Raw genomic sequence first — 23,917 nt, forward strand, 5'->3', positions numbered from 1 at the left:
GCAATAGATTGCACAGGGGTACCTAATAAAGTGGGCACTGAATCATTTGTCATGCACAAAATTGTGATTGAAATAAAACTACCACCATCAGCATCAACAACTTCATCTTCAACCTCATCTTTCATCATCAGCATCATTGGTCAGAATTGCTGGAGTGGGATTTAAAAACAGCCTCCATCTGTTTAGTTTCTGCCTTTGATTGACAGCGCATCAAAGCCATGAAGCGCAAGCCCTGAAAGCTCCAACTATCCCCGCAGATCATGACGCTTGGACGCGCTCTCCTCTCCTGGCAGCGGCAACAAACTGCCAAGTAAACACGCATGTAATCAAGCAGCCAATAAATACACCAGAATAGCACGACAAGAATGTTCACACAGTTAATGTGGATCCCACAGAGCGCCAATGGCTCTGCCAGTCCCAGTGGGATCTGGGAGAGGGTACAACAGGGAAAGGGCCACGTCCCAGTTAATTGAAGATGACCTGATTTCTGCACGTTCGACGTTTGAAGCTGGTGCAGAGTGATATCAGACAATTAGAGAGAGGAAACAAAGGAGGGCCCTGCTAGCTAGAGGCCAGCTTGTTTGCAGAGGCGCGAACTTAATTGCTTGAGGGCTTTGCAAGCCATCTGATTTTACTATCTTGCACAAGCAAACACAAAAACACACCAGACTAAAGACACCCGCACACACTCTCACCATGCACATTCTTTTATGTATCTTGAAAGAGTGAACAAGAGGTCAGCAGATGTAAATCTTTCAATAAGCCAAGAGACTGAGATGAATTAAGAGCTAGTGTTTTTCAACAGCTGTATTCTGGTTTCACATCAAATCACCCTGATTGAATGGCACAATAATAACCTGTATTGCATGATGTATAGTACTAAGTTGCTGAATTACTGAAAAAACAAGGCTAGCCTGCATGGTTTAATAGAGCATGTAAACATAATTCTTTCCCATGTGATAAGAGGACTACAAAACCTTTCCAGGGAAATGACGCTAACATGAAGTCATGCCATTTCTCTCAGCTATTCTAATGACAGCACCAAGTATTTTGTTAGGAGAAACAGCCAACAACAACAGCAATAACCTCTCATTTTCATTATCTCTATTGAGAGCATCTTTTGTAACCTAAAGGGTGAGAAGGAAATTATTCTTCAGCTTTATTATCAATACTCCCAAAATGGTGACACAGAACTTTTTTTTAAAAGGACTGATTTGTGTGTTTTTGGAATCATACGCATCCTTTCCACCTTGAGTGATGGATTCAGTGTAACATCTGTTTCAGGATACAAACAACAAGGCCATAACCCAGTGGAGGAATTCACAGCCTCGTCCATATCCATTCATCCACACCAGTGCCCATTCTTGACAGTTTCACTTTGGTCTTTTTCAGCCCTGTTGTTTTGATCTATGCATGCAGGCTGCTTAAGGCAAAGTTGCACTCAGAGGATTCAAACCAGAAGAACCCAAGAACTCTTCCCACTTAGATTGTTATTACAGTCACATCATGTACCCAAACATGACAAGTCTCCCATTACAACAGAACAATCTTATTCTGGTATTTTTGCCCAGGGGATTTCTGGTAGGGTTCTGTCTCTCATCTGAACATGCTGATGTGTGTGTGTTGTGGATGCAGTCATTTAATTACTCCTCTTCCTTTGAGTGTGGTGATTGTGTGTAGTCCTGCTGAATGTATTATCTCTCAACTCTTGGTCTTTTTCACAGACCTTTTGCAAAGGGACACTGTTCTTCTGTTGAAGCATACTGGTGCTTTAATGAGTGAATTCATTCTTGACCTTGGAAAAAGTAGTTTTGTCAACTCAAGGTCCACTTACTAGCTTTTTCCAGGGCTTTAAAACACATTTAAGAGCATTCATCGGCAGATGGAGTTTGAGAAGAAGATCCAAATGCAGACAATGAGGCAGAGCAGGTGGACTTAAGGGACTTTACTAGAGTCAAGGATCAGTTAATAGGCTTACATTTCGGCAACTAGAAGGCAAATCAAACAGCCAAACAAATCCTGCCTCTCTGCTTATACAAAGGTACAGGCAGACAGATAACAGGCACAACTTCTGAAACAGGTGAAACAGAACAGGCAGGAATGGCAGATAGGCACCATAGACAACCTGGCCAGTGGGAATAGAAAAGTAGCTGCTATTTATGCATTGAGGCTTAATGAGGGAATGAGGCACAGGCATGCAGGGAGGAGCAGAATCAGGTGACTGGCAAAGGGTGGGGAAACTCTGAGGGCATCTGGTGGACAGGTGGGGGATTGCAATGTGTGGAAATGTTCATGAAAGTGTAGGGGCTTTGGGAACAGAGAGGTAGTGAGGCTGAGAGAGAAGGAAAGGTGCTGCTGCTGTGCTTGGATTTTTATACCGAGCAACAACAATATGATGATCCATGTCATGTATTTCTAACTGAAAGACAAAAGTTAAAATTAAGGTAAAAACAAGGCTGTTGGTTTGTTAGGCCAGAATATTTTCTTAGTCATCAAAAATCTTCAGTCAGATTTTTCATTCTCAGTCACAGTAGTTAACATAAAAAGATACACAATGCCTCTGGGCAAAACAATTCTTCACTGTCATTCTCTCCAATGACACTTTGAGGAAACATGTAACTCATCACGGTTCACAACCAGTGTCACAGAAGTGCTGCTCAATTACCACTCTTAGTGGCAGGGGAAGCGACCAACCATGAAGGCGACCACAAAAGATCCAGGTAGCATTCAACAGGAAACATCACCTCGGCCAATTACCCATGAGCTCATATGTTGCCAAAACAGCCATTAATCCGAGTGGTGAGCACACGGAGGGCTGGTGCAGCTTCCAAACCCTCTGGGGTCCCAAGGGTGAGAGGACTCACAGGGAGAAAGACAAAGGAGGAGGTGTGTGATATGGCAAACAGATGAATTGATCATTTATCATGGGTTACTGGGGCGCTAATTCGGTATGTCTTACGACATATTACAAAACACTGCTGACTTGAAACTACATAAAAGGTGCAAAACGTATCAATAAGATTTGGTAAGCTATGAAAGAGCAACAAACTATCAACTATTAAACAGACTTTCCAGAAACTTACACCTCTGTCTTTCTCCGAACTGTTGTCATATTAAGACCCAAATAATACAAACCAGTTACGAGAAGAGAGCATGACATGTTCGTTCTAAAGGTATGTGTAAGATGATGAATGATGAAGGCTTATACATATAAAAATGAACAGTATACACAAGTGAAACCAGACTTCTAGGAGACTCATACCACACTTCACTGTATAGAGCACTGGAATAATGGTAGAAACACCACTTGTGTCACAAATCTCCTGGGAGCAACGTGTCCTGTCATCATAGAGGTCAAATGGAGAACTGGCTGAGCACAAATAATGTCTAAAGATATAACAACCAGACAACTGAGTAAGTTGTGTTTGTGGTATGGAAGACCAGAGTGACATGTTATCTTGACTTATTTTTTTGTGTGTGTAGCATGAAGAGACTATAGCTTGCATTTCATTGTACAACCGAGTGTTGTACAAATAATGATAAATAAATTACCCTTGAACCTTGAACAACAGTAAATGTAGGTGATGACTGAAAATGTTTCATACATTGAGAGAGTCAGCTATAATTTAACCAATGGTTGTCCAGTTATGACGGCCGCCATGTTCACTGGCACAAGTAGCTCACAGGATTTAAAAGATAAGGGGCTATGTAGGCTACTCTTTGGCTAAAGTTTCTGCTGTTTACTGAAGTCTCTGTACTGTCTGGGAGGCTCAGGCCAGTGAAAACAGCTTCAACTTAAAAATAAAGAAAAAGACAAAAGAGTGAAAATTGTTGTGGCCTTCAAAGTGGAAAGCTCTGGACAAAGTACCTGTCCAAATTGCTTGTTTTCTGTAGGAAAGATAACTAATGGTGCTAATTTTTTTTTAACATATTAACAGAATGAACCCTTTTGCTAAATGCTCCTTTAAATGTAAAGTGACAATAAAATATGACAAAATGTAACAAATATGTACAGCATATGTGCACAAGAGTGTATAAATTTGAGTTTATACTTTATATTAATAATATATTTGAAAAGCTAAATTAGTTAACAGACACAACCTCAAGATACTATTAGCTTGATAAGTTGTTATGGCTAAAGCATTAGCAAACGTTATGTTAGCAAACAACTGCCTACTTACACATCCAGCAGACGCAGAGCAATGTATCCTCCAGTTAGAGTGTTTCTGGCCACCTGGTGAATCTCCTTTTGCATTTGGTTTGGTCCACCAACTTCTTAGAAAAATGTCTGATCTTTAGCTTGCTAGGTTTGCTAAGTTTGCTAAGACTTAGACCCCCATACAGTCTATGTGCAAGCTGACTAACCAAAATAAGCTAAAAGCGGCATGGATGTGAAGAATGCAGAAATATGTAGTTTAATTTTGAGCATAAGTGACTGTATTGTACTGAGAGGGAGACATTTAAATCATTCATCATCAAAAGGGATGAAAGACTAACTGTAAATTGGTTAAAATTACAATTATTTTGTTAGCATTTAGCACTGCTTCAGTAGCATGCTTAGGATTCATGGGAGCTGTACTGTAGTTGTTAAATACTACCAATTGTTATGTTATTGTTAACTGTGCTCTTTTTTAATGGCAAGTACAGCAGCACAAAATGTTACCGCCTTTCAGAAAGACTGCAAAATATGTAGCAGACATTTTGAGTTCCAGTGGCGTAGTTAGGCCTCGGCGTCCAAGGCTACAGCCACAAATGTTTTATGAATAGCTTCGGATCTAAACAAAAAGAAAAGAAATAATGTCATTCAAGCAAGCAGCAGATCTACTTCACACTACTTGGCAGTTGCACATTTTGTGTGAGCAAAGAGCGAGAGAGTGAGAGAGAGAGAGAAAGAGAGAGAGAGAGAGAGAGAGAGAGTGCACACCGGTTACAGGGCTTGTCATTGTTGGCATCTGTGGTAGCTAGCTAGCTAGCTAACGTTAATTCACTAAGGCAGGAGTTGAAGGCTATGGATATAAGAAGCTTTTTCAAAAAGAAAAAGGATGAAGGCAACAAGGCGCATGCGAGGCTAAAGGAGGTGGAGGAAGAGTTATCTCCTGTTGCTGCTCCCGTTGAGAGTGCCACTGTCTCATCTACAAGCTCAGGTTGAAGAGGGCTCTCAAGCTAGCTACCTAGTCTATTTCTGGTTCTCAAACATTTTTGTCATAAGGCACACCATTTATGAAAACAAGTATTTCCAAGGCACACCTTAACATATGATTATAGCTATGTAAATCATCAGTGTTGTGCATGAACGCGCTCAAAGAGCGCCGTTCATTAAATGTGCTTATGTTTTTGGCGAACTGAACGTAGCCTTTTGCAACTAATGAACGTGAACGACGCTCACGCACTGTGAACTATGAAATGGAACTAGTTCATTTAAATGAAGTTCGTTTTAACTGAACTTTGAGCTAGCTCTTGTGATGTGTGAACTTGCACAACACTGGAAATCATCATAAATAAGACTAATTCCAAGGCACACCTGGCCAGCTCCAAAGACAGCCCGATGTGCAACAGCACACAGTTGGAGAACTGCTGGTGTAGCTAGCCTACACTCACTGTGTGTGGAACATAGGCTAAGCATAGAAAGTATTCAAGCCATAATTCGTTTCCCCTGAAGCATATGTATGAAGCATATGCATCTCTTGCAACTGATTTAGTGATTGAAACATGTATTGTACAACAAGTAGTTCCGACCAAGCAATCTGATTGGTTCAACTAGACATTTAGAAGGTGCTCTTCACTAAAAACATTACTCTGAGGGCACTACTAGCTTAAAAATACATGTGATGTTCGCAGACGTAGTAGCTAAATCTGTCCATGGAAATATTATTTTTTTCAGCACATATCTTAGTTACAACAACATTGAGCTAGCAAGGCAGTTTTGTGTTGAGATGTGTGGTATTTACTCAGTTTGGGAAATCCCACAATCTCTAGAAAGCATTAGCTCAAGTTGGCTGGCTGACTCAACAGGGACTAGAAATTGTCTCTGTTGCTAGGTCATTACTAAGGGTCAGCCTACTAGCAGAGGTAGTAAACTAGGTTTCATTACATAGGATTCTACTGACCTGACTTATTGTTTACCAGTTATTAGTCAGACCCCATGTGTTTCCAAGGAAATGGTGATAACACTAAACAAAAAGTTTTTTATTTTGAGAGCGAACTGCCCCACAGTGTGAATACATTTTTTATTATATCTTATATTTTGTTGGTAACTGTCGTATAATCGCAATATTACACGAGAGGGTGTGCTTTAACATCATTATTGGCACTTCAGTGACACTCGCAAGCGCCTCGGTCCTGACCGCATCACTGTCGTGCCAATAATGACGTTAAAGCACACTCTGTCCTGTAATATTGCCTAATTCCACTCAGATGGATAAAGTTAGCTAGATAGGTAAATACCAGGCTACTTTCAATAGCATGCTTCCATTGCCAGCAGCAAGGCAGGCTGTTTATAATCACTTATTATTATTATTATTATTATTATTATTATATTAATATTATTTACAAAGTCAATTACTCCATCTTCCTACAGGAAAAAAATGTGTCTACTCAGTCAGTGTTACTTATTACTAATTATTAAGAAGACCCATTATTTGAGTGTGTTTTGTGTAATTTCCCCCTACACATTAGTGTGTCATTCAGAGATTATATTTACAGGTTAAAGTAGGCATCTTTTATTCATTTTACTCAATAACTTAAAAATGGTGCAATTATCAGGTGAAAATCTAAAGATTTCTGGGCTGGGCTAAGCCCCCAATGTTTCAAGATCCTAACCACGCTTCTGCTTGTCACAAAAGCACAGGTGTAACTCATAACATTAACCCAGGAAGACATGTCAGTCAAACAGCATGCACAAAATCAGGGGCGCGTTCAGCCCCAACAAAACATATCAAAACGTTTATTTCAGCGGAAATGGTGGTGCCTTGAACACCCTGTTGTGTACACAAGTGCACAGCCTTTTTAATACGGCAGGGTTTATATACACGACGCTGTGATTGGGTAACACCTCTGACACACCCACCAAACAAGAGAAAACGTACCTCAGAGCCTGTTGCACATCGTTTCTAGGAAAACGTGTCGTTCAACCTGGAAACCGAAGAAAAACGGTGCACACCGTTTTCACATTGAACGTGCCCCAGGGCTCTGAAACCGACACACCTGAGAGGAATGCAGCCATCATTAATTCATGTCATAAATTGCACCTAGGCTGCAAAGAGTCACAAGCGTGGCTGTAGACACTTTACAGCCTATATAATATTGCAAATAATGAATAATTGATTTGCTGAGCATACAGAGTAACCCCTTACTGCACAAGAAGGATGGACAACTATTAAACTGAAACCTTCCCATGTAGGCCTACATTTGGGACAGACTAAAAATTCACAACTTTTCCTTTAAAGGGGAACTCCAGCAATTTTACACATCAAAGTCTGTTTACAGGTCTTAGGGAGTACTGCTGTATATGTGAAAAAAACACTTGAGGCTACAGCAGCTGCTACTAGCATGATACACCCGAATCTCCGACTGACCTGTTAGCTGTTGAGTTCCGTTGTGGGCAATGTAGGCGCCAGGTTTTGACAAGGAAGAAGAATGCGTGGAATAAAAAAATCTGATATCTCTGTATCTCCGATGTTATAGGAGCGCAATGCGAATTCAGTGGAGTGCTCTGTTAAGTGACTGGTTAGTTGGCTAACTGCATTATTTAGTGTAAATAATAACCCTCAAATAATATTCTCGTAATAATAGTGCAAAGTGCTTTGAACCAACCGACTGACTGACACTGCCGTCCTTACTGTCTCGTGCAATTGCTTGCAGGGATAAAAATGGATCAGATTCATTTGGTGAAATGATTTGATCCTGCCTCCCAATAAGGAGATCGTGGGTTCGTGGGTTCGATTCCCGGACCGGACCAACATCACACAATCTCTCTGGGTGGAGTCTGCATGTCCTCCCCGTGTTACCGTGGGTTCTCTCCGGGTTCTCCGGCTTCCTCCCACCGTCCAAAGACATGCATGTGTAGGTTAATTGATAACTCTAAAATTGCCCGTATTGAATGAATGTGTGAGTGAATGGTTGTCTGTCCTTGTCTGTCCTTGTCTGTGTCTGTGTTCGCCCTGCGACGAGTTGGCCACTGTCCAGGGTGTGCCCTGCCTAAGGCCCGAAGTCACTGGGATAGGCTCCAGTCACCCGCGACCCCCTAACGGGGACCAAGCGGTAGAAAATGGATGGATGGATGGATGGATTTGTTTCCAGTCAGTAACAGCACAGACATGGCTTCCGTGTTAAGATGAAAATACATACATACATATATATATATATATATATATATATATCTAGATACACAACTACTCGCAGTCAAGACCTGAGGAGCTCCAATAAGGCCGCCAGGGGGTGCATTCATTGCATCAAGTCCTTTACTGCCAGACTCAGCAATTAGTTAATTATCTGGATCTCCCCATGACAGCCAGCCAAAACCACAGCAATTTAGATGTTCTAAACTGTGGCTACACCGGGCTACAAGCAGAAAAATCCTCTTAACATGTCCAAATCATACCTTTCATTAAACAAAGTTCAATAGCTTGTTTACATGAGGCTGGGGTGTCCACCAAACAAACAGCACCACCACACTCTTGGTTTGCCAAAGAAGCGGATAAATGTTTGTTTACTGTGAGCAAGTCATTGGTGCGGAATGCAAGCTGTTTAGAGCGGGACGCTGTGATATTTTGTTTGCCTATGTGTGTGTGGCCATGAATGCGCACACATATAGTGTTATGTGATTGGCTGTATATGTATGTGTATATACGTTGTTACTCAGGCCAAACAGTATTTACACCAAACATGTGTAAGCACTTGAGGGCCACTGTATGTAAACTCTGAATGAAAAAACTAATTTAGCATAGTAAATATGAAATGGTGAAATGTTTATGCAAATGTAATTAGCAAACTAATGGGCTTTCACATCAACAAATATTGATTGAGAACATCTGCTTGATGTGTGAGATCATTACATTCTTCAGGAAAGGTTGCATTACAAGTCTAATCAGGCACGGTAAGCAATGTTCTGCCAAGTCAGAGACAAATAACAAAAGTTATAGAGAACAATAGCTTGTCACTGTCTTTTCATAGAAACCCACTATCCAATTAAAACCCGTTCTGTAAAAACGGCATCCTTTTGTAAACATTGTATATGTATTAACAGCAAACGTGATAGTCATCAGTGTAGCCCATTTAACTGTGGCCAGATGCTCGGGCACATTCCTATGACAGCAAATTCTAAACACTTACAAGTGCATTAGAGTGGAAAGCCAATATCATCATATTGATCTACTCTTATGTTAAGAAAAAAAGCGGAGTCATAGCCATTTAATCATTATGCCAAATATGCTTTTAGTCATTGTGAAAGCAGCCTCACTGTGTGTTTAATTCAAAGTCACTGCAAGGGATAACAGACACATTTTAAAGAGGGAAATATTGTAGATTGAAAAGATAAATCCGTTCTGAGAGATTTGAGGCAGTGTAAACATTTCACAGCCTAATAGCATCTTGGTGCGTGCTTTTTTTCTTTTCAGCAAATGAGTGAAATTCTGTGAGGTCATTTGTATCTCCTGGTTGATTTCGCGACACCTGTAACCTCAGGGCAAACACTGTGGGTTCAATCATGCAGGTCCCAGAGTTCATAAATAGTTTAAAAAAATCTCATGCCAGACTTCAAGTCTGGATGAAGAAAAGAGCTGCCTATTTCAAGGATATATCCTCACCTCGCAAGGTTTCATTTTGTAGTTGCATCATTGAAATATTCCAAATAGTTTCTAATAATAATAGTAATAAACTTTATTTATATAGCACCTTTCTTACGGGTGGTGTAACTCAATGTGCTTTACAATACAATGAAGAAACAAGAGAAACAGGCAAATTAAAACAAGTGCAAATGCTGCACGATAAAACCAAGCAATCAAATGAATAACAAGCAAAAGAGGCAGCAAATGCTAAGAACAACAGAATACTGTATATGAAAGACAGAAAGAAAACAAAGGCATGAGAAGAATGAAATGTGTAAAAGATAAGAATAAAACAGGAAGAGTGACGCTTTAGTTAAAAGCAATGTTGAGTGAGTATGTTTTCAATTGTCGTTTAAAAATGTTCACAGAGCTTGCATCTCTTACAGCCTTGGTTAAGGAATTCCAAAGTTTTGGTGCATAGTTAAAAAAGGCTGCGCTTCGGGAAGGAAATAAAATCTCTGAAGAATACTAACCACATGAACAGTTGACTGATCCATCATCAAAAACCATTTTCATGTCCCAGCTGACTAGCTGCATGGGCTTCATTTCAGTGTGTCAGGCTTATGTTTTATGGCTTGTGGCTGTATCTTGATAACAAAAATACAGTTTGATTTATTCACAATTTTATGAAGTCTTTAGACACACGGTGTCTGTTCTTAGTTAACCTGACTGATTAGAGAGTAAATGTAGCTGACTGTATTGATCTTTTCATATAAACTCTGCAGGCTCACCCAATCTGTTTCCTAAACCAAACAGGATCCTGTCATCTACTGCGCATATTTAAAGCAACATTATTCCACATCTGAGCCTTTGAAGACTAAACGAACCAGCGCCGAATACTTTGCACAGGTATGAATTTGAAGGTCAGGGAACGGTGAGCACTCAGTGAAAGGTTAAAAGACCAGAAAGCATCTCGGTCTGAACATGGATTACTTCTCATGAACTCAATCCCTTTAAGCCATGTCACAAACCCACCAAAGTATTAGACAGATTCCGCCGCAAGAATTTATAATGACATCTTAAAACCATTTTGCGCACAGCAGCAGAATAAACTCATTAAAGTTTGCAAAGGTGTTGCTTAACCTGCCAGATTTGTCTGTAACTTTATCTCTGGGGCTTTTTGATGCTTCATTCCAAATTTTTGATTCGGTACATCAAAATCTGACCTCTTCAATTGAAGGGCAGTGCCCATATTAGGCACCAGAAGGCTACTGCTCATGCTGGATATAATTAAAGCTTATAATTACATGCTTTGACATAGCAAAGACTAGAAACAAAAACACATATAGTGTGTAAGATGAGCTGAAAAAAACCCTCCGTTCATCAATGGAGACATACCTGCGTGGTTGCAGAAGCTCAGCTCAGGTCAGACGCTCGTCTGTGCGGATTATCTAGTTTGATATCATCACTCTCCCTCGCCTTCCTGATGCTGAATCCCTAAATGTCCGCTTAGACTGCTGTCTTCTTGCTTCCTTGCTTTAGCAGCCTTGCTCTCGATAATGGAGATCATTCTTTTTTCCCCCTGATGTTTTTACTTGGCTGGGCAGGTGGCATTCTCTCATCTATACGCTCCACGTGTTGGTTCACACAAGACATGTAATGCTGATAGCGTGCTGACTCAGTAAGACCTCAATCTCTTTTAACAGCCTCATGGCTATTATACAGCACAATAATGCTACTGTGTGACTCCATCCTGCCAACATGCCGAAAGAACTCCCTGTTTTACATGGGACAATGCAATTTATGTCACTTTGAATTTACAATATGTACAGTAGGTAGAAGAGAGATGCAGCTATTAGCACATGCATATACTCTTACAGCCTGAAATTTACATAAGAGATATGAACGAACTTGACAGTAGCTCTCACAATACCATGTAAAGTAACAAAAGCACCACTGCAGGATCAAAACAGATGTTTTACATCTGGACTGACTTCTGCATAATCTAAACACATTACTTATTATTGCAATTACTCGTGTCTTACAATGTAATTAGACATCATAGGAAACCCATAGGCTGAATTTGAGCAACCCAAATTATGTAGGATGTGTGTGCCAATTCAGTTTACTGGAACTCTAATTGGACACATGTGGTAACATGTGTCCAAGTACTAATTCATGAGCAAACCAGTAACATACAGCCAGTCTGGGTGGCATTCAGCTGCATGAACTGTCAACAAGAGGTGAAATAAAGGGCGTGAAAGACACCAAAGCCCAACTTAGCCACAGTTTAATTAACTAAATGTAGATGATGTACCCATATGCAATTAATCTTTAATGGTAAGCTTACCCTTAGTGGTGTCTAACCACGCTGATAGTTTTGGTTTTATTTGTCTAGGTTTTGAGATACTCATCTCTTTGACCGTGAATAGAATATACAAAAAAATCATCAGCAGCATGTTTGTTTGTTTTTTTTGAGACTGTGTCTCCATTACTGAGGATAATCCACAGACCTCACAATGAACAATTTTCATTGGAACTCATTTCTACTGAAGAAATTGTTCCTATGAAAACTGTTCGTGGTGTGGTCTGTGGATTATCCAGACGACAGGGGCCATTAATTCTGGAAAGACACTTGTTGATATTTTAGCCACCCTAGCTACAAGGCTTCAGCGACGGCAATGTTGATAGGTCAAGTCCACCACTTTGGTCCAGACTGAAGAAATTCACTGTCCCCGGAGGATGAATCCCGATGACTTTGGTGATCTCCTCACTTTTCATCTACCACCACCAGCAGCTTCACAGTAAATGTCTTGACAACTACTGGATCGGTGATTGATGGCTCCCCACAGAATTAATTGTAATAACTCTGGTGATCCCCTGACTGTATCTAGTGCCATCATCAGGTCAAAATTTTTATTTGTCTAACACTTTGTAACCAAATTCCTGCAAAACTAATGACATTCCCATCATCCTCAGCTGTCTTTAGTGCTAATTGGCAAATGTTAGCATGCTAACATGCTTAACTAAGACGGTGAACATGGTAAATATACCTGTTAAACATCATCTGCTAAACATAGTAATTTTGAGCATGTTAGCATGCTGATGTTAGCAATTAGCTTAAAGCACCACTGTGCCCAAGTACAGTCTCAAGGAGTATTGGAGTGTATTGGAGTGGAGCCAGAATTCTCAGAGACAGATACCTCAAAACCTGGGCAACTAAAACCAAAACTGTCTGCATGGCTAGATACCACCACAGGGAGGTGAGAAAATTATGTTGTTGGGTTTTTTTTGTAATTTTGGTGAACTGGCCCTTTAAGATACAAGTTGAAAGACTATGATATATAGCTTAATATAGAGTCCTGTATAGAGTCAAAATTATGTGAATTATCACTTTTAACATAATGATCTGCATACCAGTTTGTTCACTTTGTATGTAAAAAACAAAAAAAAACATCACAGTGGAAAATTGAATTTTTGGCTCAATGATATTGAATGACAAAATTCAATTCAGTCAAATTCATACACAATTCTTGTTTTAATGAGCAGTTTGGACATGCAGCGTATTCATATCATGCTCACAGTCTAGACATCATAATACTGACTACAGTTTGACTAACCACACCATGTTGTTTGCATGCCCCTAATCCTACTGAACCAGCCGTCAGATAATGCTCATCTATACCTCGATATACAGCCTACAGTGAGCAACACACTGCCAGACTAATGCACAGGACTTAGAAGAAAAAGGGAGGTAACATCAACACATGTGCGTGTTAAGTGAATATGAGTGTGTCTTGAGGGAAACCAAAGAGAGCGTTATCGGAGGGAGATAACAGGACACACTATAGGGCTTTTTGGCACATAGCAGCTGAGGCTTTACACCAGTAGGTCAAAATACAACCCTTAATGTAAGGGCACCATTAATAATCAACAGTGAAATTAACAAGACGCCAAAATTAGCAGGTTAATTAGCAGGTTAAGGTACCAACAGGCCAAACTGTGGACTAAAGTGGTATAGCCCTTAAATGGCAGGTCATCGAGTAGATACTGATTATCAAAACCAGTTTAGAGAAGAGAGCTCTTTGAAATACGAGCACAGCACTCAACCTAAGCCCTAGCAACTGACAGTATACCCAGCCCATTTAAATGATTTGTCTCCTGCCGTTTGTATGATCCGCCTCCTATTAAAACTCGACACTGTGACTGCTGCATGCTTTTATCTACAGTAGGTCACAACATGAGAGAAAAGAAGAAGCTAACACATGCAGCTAGTGGCCTTTTCTCAGATATATCTTGAATATAAAAGCTTCTGAAGAATTAGCTCGGAGATGTTGGCCCTAAATCAAGTGTCTCCCAAATCTCCTCTGGAACTGAGAAGAGAAATGTGAAGCATAACAATATTGTTACTTCAACTTAGAGGAATTCACAGGCACTAAGTCAAAAAGACAAACCCCCAACAGAATTGTTCAGCCATTGGGAGTCCTACTGAAATCTCATCTAAGCAAACACACAAATACACACATACTTGTGCTTGTTCGCACTCTAAGCACAGCTCATATACTCCCAACTGGTGCTAATTTAATCAACGAAAACTATGACAAAAATAACACAACCTTAAGACTCAAGATGAAAACTAAATTTAAAAAATGACCCTTGAAAATGAAAGCTATGATGAAATGTATTACTTTTTGTGATGAATAAAAGACTTAAGCATGTGAAAGACAGACAAATTAATTATTTTATCCCCTTTAGTACTTTATGATGATAGATTATATATATATATATATATATATATATATATATATATATATATATATATATATATATATATATATATATATTTAGAATTTAGGTTTGCCTAGAAAATTTAGTTACAAAAGGAATTTCTATGAAGCTGTCAAATATGATAGCTTATTACTGAACAGTGAAATCTGTGTTTTCGGTGGCAGCCAGCTATGAACTTACATTAGCCTCATATCATAACAACTAAATGACATAAGAGAAAATGTACACACATTTACTCAACTTGAATTTTGCACAGCTTTTAATGTCAAACCATGTGACTAAGCATGTTGACTTGACATCAGGGTCAACACACAAAATGTGAATAGTTTACAGCATCATTCATTACCAATAAATTACAAAGGCAACTATTTATTGAACTCTCTCCAGCCTCCGCACCTACTTAGAGAGGATAGGACACAACCAAACTTTAATGCGCACATGTTCGTTGGATTGCATTAGCAAAAGGAGAGTTACAACCAAGCGTCATTTTGCTTGTAAGGAACAGGCCTATTGATGTGTTGAATGAAACCAAGAGACATCATTCGGTTCACACCCAAGCCTCACTTCAACTGTAGGCGGATGTCTCTGCCAGAAACGTTAGCTACCGATACTGGAAAGGAAAAAGTAACAGATTTATGGACTAAATTCATGCAAAATCCCATGAATAGACGCAGCAACAAAACAGCTGGCATAAACCATGAGAACATGCAGGCCAGCATGGCAACATTTGTAAAAAGGTAGCTAACATTAAGTTGCTATCTTTCATGTTTAGATATCGCTAGGAATTGATGCAGGATTAATAGAAGCTCTCGACCAATCTTCCCCTCTGTGTTCACTAAAAGCATATTATTGCATTCAAGGAAAACTAAAGTTACACCAATGTGATTGCAGAGATCTGGGAGTGCGGCCAACATTGCTAAACGTAGGACCAACCGGCGGTCAGACCATCAGACAGGTTGTAAACAAGCCAGCAGTTTTGCCAGATTAGCTACCACTTTATTTGGAGGTAAATGCGAGTGAGTGCACCAGTAATGACGGCAATACTCTTCACAAACCTCACAATAGACGAGGAGAACACCTATAACCATGGTAACCATTGCCATGAAAGATGGCAATTGCTGTAGCCTCAGAAAGCTTGGATTCAAAACACTGAAAATGCACGACAAAAATTTGACTAAAATTACAATGACGAAAACTAAAATGTCTTTAGCTTATTTCAACAATAATCAAATGAATGAAATATGATTGCAGCCCTGCTGTCCAAAACTCTGGAGAAGGAGAAAAACACTTCTCAAGAGCCTGTACCTCAGACTTTGCAGCATGGTTAATGCCTATAAATAGAACATCTTGCTCTGTAGTGCTTTATCTGTAAAGTAACACACTGCTTACATTTCCTTAATGTATAGTGCTTCAGTTATCAGTTATACAAAAGCTTTGGCCCGTTTCCTTTTCCTCATGTTGACTGCGCTGACCTGCAAAAGGCCAAAGCAAGTGAGAAGTATTTTATTCTGAAAAAGTCACACGGGTAATGTTTGTTTTTCAGTCGGGATACTGCAGGCTGTGGAACCAGGACACTTCCTCACAGAGATCTTTTAAAACTCCAAAAAGTAAACTGTATCATTACTCTAAATTGGGTTTTGCCTGTATGCCCATAATAGTAAGTAAACAAGCTCCAAATCCACAAAAATATATGAAAACGTTGCGGCCTTAGCTCGCACTGCCATGCCGCAATCATGTTATTAATGGAAGAAACCAGATTGTTTGGATATCATATCCCCATGATAATTAAATCCAAATGTTTTGAAACGAAAGCTTATCCAGTACATGACTGTTGGCTGTATCACAGATGAATTGATTCAGTGTACGTAAATAAACACACGGATAAGAGGGTTTGTACACGACTGTAAGCAAACACTAACCTTGTTTTTCTGTAAATCCATAGAGGCGAGTTATCGTGTTGTTATGACATCAGAATACCCGCATGGAGCGTGAGTTAACCAACACTAAAAAAAGAAAGACAATCGACTTCAGTTCTTCTGCAATTTCTATCAAACACAACGCGCGGCATGAGGTTTTTCAAGTCTTGGCTTGTCAATCTGCATTCATGCACAGATGAAAGAGTCAAATAGCCGTTGTGTTATACAGACAAGCAGAGCTCTAAACCTCAACGTTAGTCCCATAGTTTCACTCACCAACATATGCTGCTCGGGCAGCTGCTTTCCATAAACACTAATTGGATTCACTTGTTTTAATTTACTTCACTACTGTAGGCTCTGTCCATAACTCACCTCAGATACGTTATTATTCAAACATTTTACGTCCAATTTCCTGTACAGTAATTACCCAGAGGCGAGAGCTGAGTGTCCTCACACCCGCTGCTGCCTGCTCTCATATCCACCAAATGTAGAGCATGCAAAGCACACGGCCTGCCACCACACTGGTTTGCATAATGCAGAGCTGACAGTGACTTCCTTCCTGCTGCTAGTGTCACTGGAAATAGCTGAATGTCTCTTGGAATATTGATAATGACACACCCATAAGGAAAGTAGAGACATGATCACGTGGCAACTAGAACAACATTTTATCATTGAGAAAGTTACTGGTTTTTTATCATATTTGGGATATGACTTTTACATGGAACATAGAGTAACCTGGTCATTCATATCCCTGTACAATATTAAGTTAATAATTCTAATGTGGGGCTCCTTGGTGGCCTAGGGGTTGCAACCCCCACTGAGTCACGCCAATCTCTCTCTCCCCTCATGTCATCTTTATTAAATGCCCCCCCCCCAAGAAAAAGTATACCCAGGTGTGTCTTAGACTTCATTTATACTTCTCATTTAAAGTTACTGGGGGAAAAAATCCAGATGTGAGTGAATATACTTTCGTTTACAACTTCCACTTCTATGCACCGTTAGCCAGATCACTGAGCCAGTTGTATCGGTCTTTTTTCCTGGGCTGAAGGTAAATCAGGGTGGGCTCTACTCCGGAGTCCAGAGGGGGGTGGTAATGCACCTGATGCTGTTTGGTAACTGCTAAAAACGGCAGAAGAAGAAAACCATGTACAGTTTAGTATTTTCAAGATGGATTTATATTTGACGGAAGGGGTCAACGGGTTTCTTGTCCCGCCATCTGTTGATAGAACTACAGCAACGCCACACAGATGCATTACACATGATCAGGCCGTATTGTGTGCTTTACAGTATATTCCCCACAGTGTTTACATTCTTTTATTCACTTTGTGATACAAGCAACTGCGGGAAGGTCCGCCATGTTTCATTACTGAATATGAGACTACTTTCCTTTCCATACTGGTCGCAAAGAGCAAACGCAATTTCATTGTAAGTGATGGGGGTCAGAATCCACAGTCCTTGTTCTGTGTAAAAATGACTTCCAAAGTTCCAAAGAGTCTGTCTGAGTTAGCCAAAGAAGTGGGCATCCATCTTCCAAAATTCCCTCCTTCCTATTACATACTTACACTTGGGAGGACAAAAGATTATGTCTGCGTCTTGGAGAGACTAATGTGTTTACCCCTTTTTAACATCTGGCTGGAATACTTCTCAAACCACCTCTTAACTCTTTAAATATCAGATAGCTATACAAACCGCTTAAGATGCATGTGATGGCTATAGTGTAAATGGGGTCCTTGAAGTTACCACAGCTGTCGAGAGTGCCTGGACACTGCTGTATTCACTACTCTGCTGGGTTTAACCGCTCCATCTAATCATCAGTAGATACGATACGATTTATCTTCCACATTACAAGTGGATTTCACTATTTTTCTCTTTCTAGATAACTCGAGCTCTGGAAGCACCAGGCAGTAACCTACTACCACTAATCTGGTTCCAGCATATTTGGTTTCTCAAAACCAAGAATAGCGTGTGCTTACAAGACTGTTGGCCTCATGTATTCTCCTTCTGAACAGTGCATCATATGTTTATACTCATCTTTTACCCAAAGTATTTCACATTAGAGGCACACAGTGAAGCTAACAAACACCTGTGGACAAACACTACTTCAGGGTGGAAGTATTTAGTGGTATATGGCCGGTAGAAAATATTGCAAACATAGGCATGTGGCCTACTACAATGACGATCATCACACGCTAAGGTTTAAATAGTGGTGCAGAGCAGAATACATACAATGATTCGCTCCAAAATTTCGCATAGGTGTTCAGCTGGGTTGAGATCTGGCGACTGTGAGGGCCATAGCATTTGATTCACATCGTTTTCATCCCCATCAAACCATTCAGTGAGCCCTCATGCCCGCCAGGAGGCGTCTGTATTCATCAGTAGTGGACAAAATACTCAGACGCTTTCCTGAATGTAAAACACTCCAAGACAAGTACAGTATAGTTAGCAAAATATGCTGAAAGGATCAACGACTATGCAGAAAAAGGCCCCCTATGAATTTTATATTATTATAATGTTAGATTATCGCTACTGATGCATTAATGTATCAGCAGCATTTTGATGTTGCTGGTGGTCAAAGATGAGCTAATTTGAACTACTTCATATATTATTGGGTAATTAAACCTATAACAATGAATCATATTACATAAAATGATGTTTCATGTGTAAAATGTTTATCTGTAAAGTAACTTGTAACTGTAGCTGTCCACTGAAGGAGTAAAAAGTACAATATTTCCCTCTGAAACGTACTGTAGTAGCAGTGTAAAAGTAGCACAAAATGGAAATACACAAATAAAGTACAAGTACCTCATAACTTGAGCACAGTACTTGAGTACTTTGACGTTCCATCACTGGCATTCGTTAAGTTTTTCCCCAAATGTTTTCATCTTTTTCATTTCATTTGTCACCCATCTATTTTTGTATGTTCTGTGACAGGTGTGCTGCAACATATATCATTTTTATGCCCTGTATAAAATAAAGCAAACAACTTTTGTCACCGGGCCCACTCTTATTTTTTCAAAAGCATGTAACACATATTTTTGACTGCTGGGAAGATGGCTTGAAGGCAGCACTGTACTTGACTTTGTCACGGGTGGAAGGACTGCAGCTTGAATCAGCATCAAGTTCTGAAGAATGGCCTTGATGACCAGCTCCTCGCCCACGTGCACCACGGCTATTCCAACATGGTGGGTGGCGCTTCTTCCAACTTAGTAAGACATTGTTTGGCCTTTATCTCGTGAATAACATTACTATAAAAAGTCATTTCTTTTGCTGTTGTTGACCCATGTGACCAGTATATATGGAAAACAACGTGACTTTGTGTTTTGGTTGCACGGAGCTGAGGGTCAGAAAAACATTTATTTTTATTTTAATGACAAGTAAAGTCAACAGTGCAATCTGACAGTAATCGCTAAACTTATCAAATGACATCTTAACCAATTTGTATCAGGTCACTCATTCTTGGGTCTCATCCCATGTAGACTACTGCTTCTGTAAACTCAAAGTAAATTACAATGCACCAGCTAGGATTCTAATTTCTGCCAAACAATTACTTTCTGTCTGCTAAATTTAGGGGACTATGTAGAAAAAAGACTGCAATTCCTGCACTGTAAATCTGATGTGGATGCAAACTCCCTCAAATCAAAGACAAAAACAAAAAGTTTACCAATATCTTAATACTTTCTGATTAGATTGTGGACACCACAGTGAGGTCAAATTTTGCTGTAGGAGGGCAGCTCTGAGGACGCAACAAAATGATTGACTGAACGTTATGAACGTGATGTTAATCAGCACAAACTGCTTGATCCTGCTTAGTTAAACCAAGTTTACTGAGAAATTCTGATACAGCAACAGTGCTAACCACTTAGCCACTGCACCATGCTGTCTCATGATAAGACGTACAGCGCATTTCATTTACGGAGTGACAAAGGGGAAAGCTCCCACAAAATACTTTCCTCCACTTTCAACACAGTCCACGTTCCCTCTTCTGAATCACAGCCTTTAAGAGATGATGTGATATCAGAGAAGAAACGGACGGGGTGCAGCTTAAAGTTCTGAAGAATGGCCTTGATGACCATCTTCTCGCCCACGTGCACCACAGCTATTCCAACATGGTGGGTGGCGCTTCGTCCAACTTGGTAAGACATTGTTTGGCCTTCATCTCGTGAATAACATTACTATAAAAAGTCATTTCTTTTGCTGTTGTTGACCCATGTGACCAGTATATATGGAAAACATATAATGCCACTGGAATGAGACATAATACATGCTCCCTTCAAGTGTTGTCAGAAATCTTGAAATTCAAAGCTGAATTTACGCCAGTGTCCTAACAAAACTGCAGCTATGTCTATGAGTTTTCTTCATCCTTGATGTATTTCGTCTCATTTTAAATCAAATATATTTTCACTCTTTCATCTCTTTTTCAGCTTTCCATATGTGAACATGGACACATATGATGCCATCCATCCCAAGGGCGTTCCCTCTATCACAGCCTGGAGGATCCTCTAGTGGTCCAAATTCTGCTCGATGTTGGGGCAATGGTCAGCAGGTGATGCTTGGGACGTTGTGAGTCTAGTTTCAGGCTGCCGAACCACCATGTGCAAGCAGCCCAGCAGGACCCCTGGGGGTGCCACCGCTATGAGACGCATCACTTTCAGCGCAGCCACTATGTCCTCCTGCTGCATCCTGTGTCCATCTGTCTAGGTTTTGACAGTCTGGCAGACAGCAAAGTTCAATTTTTCTAGTTGATCACAAACCTGAGGTCTGTTAAGTGGGCTGTCAATGGGCCATGGCTAGCTTCACATTTTGCTTAATGTTGAGGGCCTTTTTTTCCCTTTATAGAATTCATGCCATCCGCAAACCTGCTTTATGCAGAATATGCAGAATAGTCATTATGCACATGGGAACACATATTTAAAAGAAAGTATATAGGCTTTCTTTTTTCTCCCACATTGTCCAGATAGAGGAATATTCTCATTCCCTTGTGTCTCAACGGTTCCATTGTTAACATAAACTGTAGTATACTATAGTGTACTAGCACGCATAGTGTACTGTATGGGTTCCACTCTCAAGACCATAAACAGATCAAATGTACGCCACTCTGACCCTTGTGGCTTCGCCTAAAGTATATTTCTAACTTAAATTATATACCTGTGTGATTTCTTTGTCATACAAACCAATTTGTCTAAAGCATAAGTAACATTATCTTCATCTGGAGTATCTCCCATATGTAAAGAGACTAATATTTGTTTTGCTTGTTTTGAAAGATAAATGACACTAAAGAAAAATTAGACAGAAGAAATTAAATAAAAATAAAAAGAGGAAGAGATTAAAGAGGGTTTTTTGTGACTAAATAGCAATAGTCTAAAGGTTTTACATTATATATGCTGTAAATAAGTTTAAAGAAAAAAGAAGCACCAGAGTGAGCTCTCTAATTTAAGAATATCCGATGGTTGTCTGTAGGTGTATCACCCTCAGCTCCATCCAACCAAAACACAAAGTCACTTGAAAGCTGAATCACACAAGAAAATGTTGTTAGAAATTACTAAACAGTGCACATTCACAGCTCTGTCCGTCTGCTCGCATCTCATGGGTCTCATGGTGGTGGCATCCCCAGGGGTCCTGCTGGGCTGCTTGCACATTGTGCACTTACAGACTGCACAAATATGAAAAGATGAAAAAGAGATGAAAGCGTGAAAATATATTTGATTTAAAATGAGACGAAATACATCAAGGATGAAGAAAATTCATAGACATAGCTGCAGTTTTGTTAGGACACTGGCGTAAATGCAGCTTTAAATTTCAAGATTTCTGACAACACTTGAAGGGAGCATGTATTATGTCTCATTCCAGTGGCATTATATGTTTTCCATATATACTGGTCACATGGGTCAACAACAGCAAAAGAGATGACTTTTTATAGTAATGTTATTCATGAGATAAAGGCCAAACAATGTCTTACCAAGTTGGACGAAGCGCCACCCACCATGTTGGAATAGCCGTGGTGCACGTGGGCGAGAAGATGGTCATCAAGGCCATTCTTCAGAACTTTAAGCTGCACCCTGTCCGTTTCTTCTCTGATATCACATCATCTCTTAAAGGCTGTGATTCAGAAGAGGGAACGTGGACTGTGTTGAAAGTGGAGGAAAGTATTTTGTGGGAGCTTTCCTCTTTGTCACTCCGTAAATGAAATGCGCTGTACGTCTTATCATGAGACAGCATGGTGCAGTGGCTAAGTGGTTAGCACTGTTGCTGTATCAGAATTTCTCAGTAAACTTGGTTTAACTAAGCAGGATCAAGCAGTTTGTGCTGATTAACATCACGTTCATAACGTTCAGTCAATCATTTTGTTGCGTCCTCAGAGCTGCCCTCCTACAGCAAAATGTGACCTCACTGTGGTGTCCACAATCTAATCAGAAAGTATTAAGATATTGGTAAACTTTTTGTTTTTGTCTTTGATTTGAGGGAGTTTGCATCCACATCAGATTTACAGTGCAGGAATTGCAGTCTTTTTTCTACATAGTCCCCTAAATTTAGCAGACAGAAAGTAATTGTTTGGCAGAAATTAGAATCCTAGCTGGTGCATTGTAATTTACTATGAGTTTAATTCAATTAAATTAAATTTTATTTATATAGCGCCAATTCATAACAGAAGTTATCTCATTGCACTTTCCTATAGAGCAGGTCTAGACTGTACTCATTATAATATTATTTACAGAGACCCAACAAATCCCACCATGAGCAAGCATTTGGCCACAGTGGCAAGGAAAAACTTCTTTTAAGAGGCAGAAACCTCGGGCAGAACCAGAGTCAATGGTGGGCGGCCATCCGCCGCTGTCGTGTTAGGTTTTGAGAGGAGAGAGAGAGGAGAGAGAGGGAGAGAGAGAGGTTGAGAGAGGGAGAGAGGAGAGAGAGAGAGGGAGAGAGGAGAGAGGGAGAGAGGAGAGAGAGAGAGAGAGAGAGAGAGGGAAATTTTTAAAATACTAATAATGTAATTGTAGTGGTAACATTAATATTAATAAATTAATAATAATAGGAATGACAGCTATAGTTTACAGGGGCAGTAGTCTACATGGGATGAGACCCAAGAATGAGTGACCTGATACAAATTGGTTAAGATGTCATTTGATAAGTTTAGCGATTACTGTCAGATTGCACTGTTGACTTTACTTGTCAATTCAATTTTAAAAAATGTTTTTCTGATCCTCAGCTCCGTGCAACCAAAACACAAAGTCACGTTGTTTTCCATATATACTGGTCACATGGGTCAACAACAGCAAAAGAAATGACTTTTTATAGTAATGTTATTCACGAGATAAAGGCCAAACAATGTCTTACTAAGTTGGACTCCTTAAATGAAATGCGCTGTAAGGCTTATCATGAGACAGCATGGTGCAGTGGCTTCAAGTGTTGTCAGAAATCTTGAAATTTAAAGCTGCATTTACGCCAGTGTCC

General features: G+C 39.9%; 1 protein-coding gene across 9 annotated transcripts in view; it reads right to left on the reverse strand.

Annotated features, from left to right (window-relative positions):
* Window positions 1-16,924, reverse strand: part of myocd (myocardin) — a 126,453-nt gene extending 109,529 nt beyond the window's left edge. For 2 of the 9 annotated variants that reach the window (XM_044177530.1, XM_044177527.1), the window contains exons 1-2: window positions 16,841-16,922; window positions 16,472-16,555 (exon numbers count right to left, since the gene is read on the reverse strand). The gene's annotated coding sequence lies outside the window, so the exon portion shown is untranslated. Of the gene's footprint in view, window positions 1-7,085; window positions 7,204-16,471; window positions 16,556-16,840 lie in introns of those variants that run through there. The other 7 variants (XM_044177533.1, XM_044177532.1, XM_044177535.1 and 4 more) reach the window with 5 other exon arrangements.
* Window positions 16,925-23,917: the final 6,993 nt, after the last annotated feature.

This window comes from Siniperca chuatsi, linkage group LG20, assembly GCF_020085105.1.
Source record: "Siniperca chuatsi isolate FFG_IHB_CAS linkage group LG20, ASM2008510v1, whole genome shotgun sequence".
In the NCBI taxonomy this organism is placed as follows: Eukaryota; Metazoa; Chordata; class Actinopteri; order Centrarchiformes; family Sinipercidae; genus Siniperca; species Siniperca chuatsi.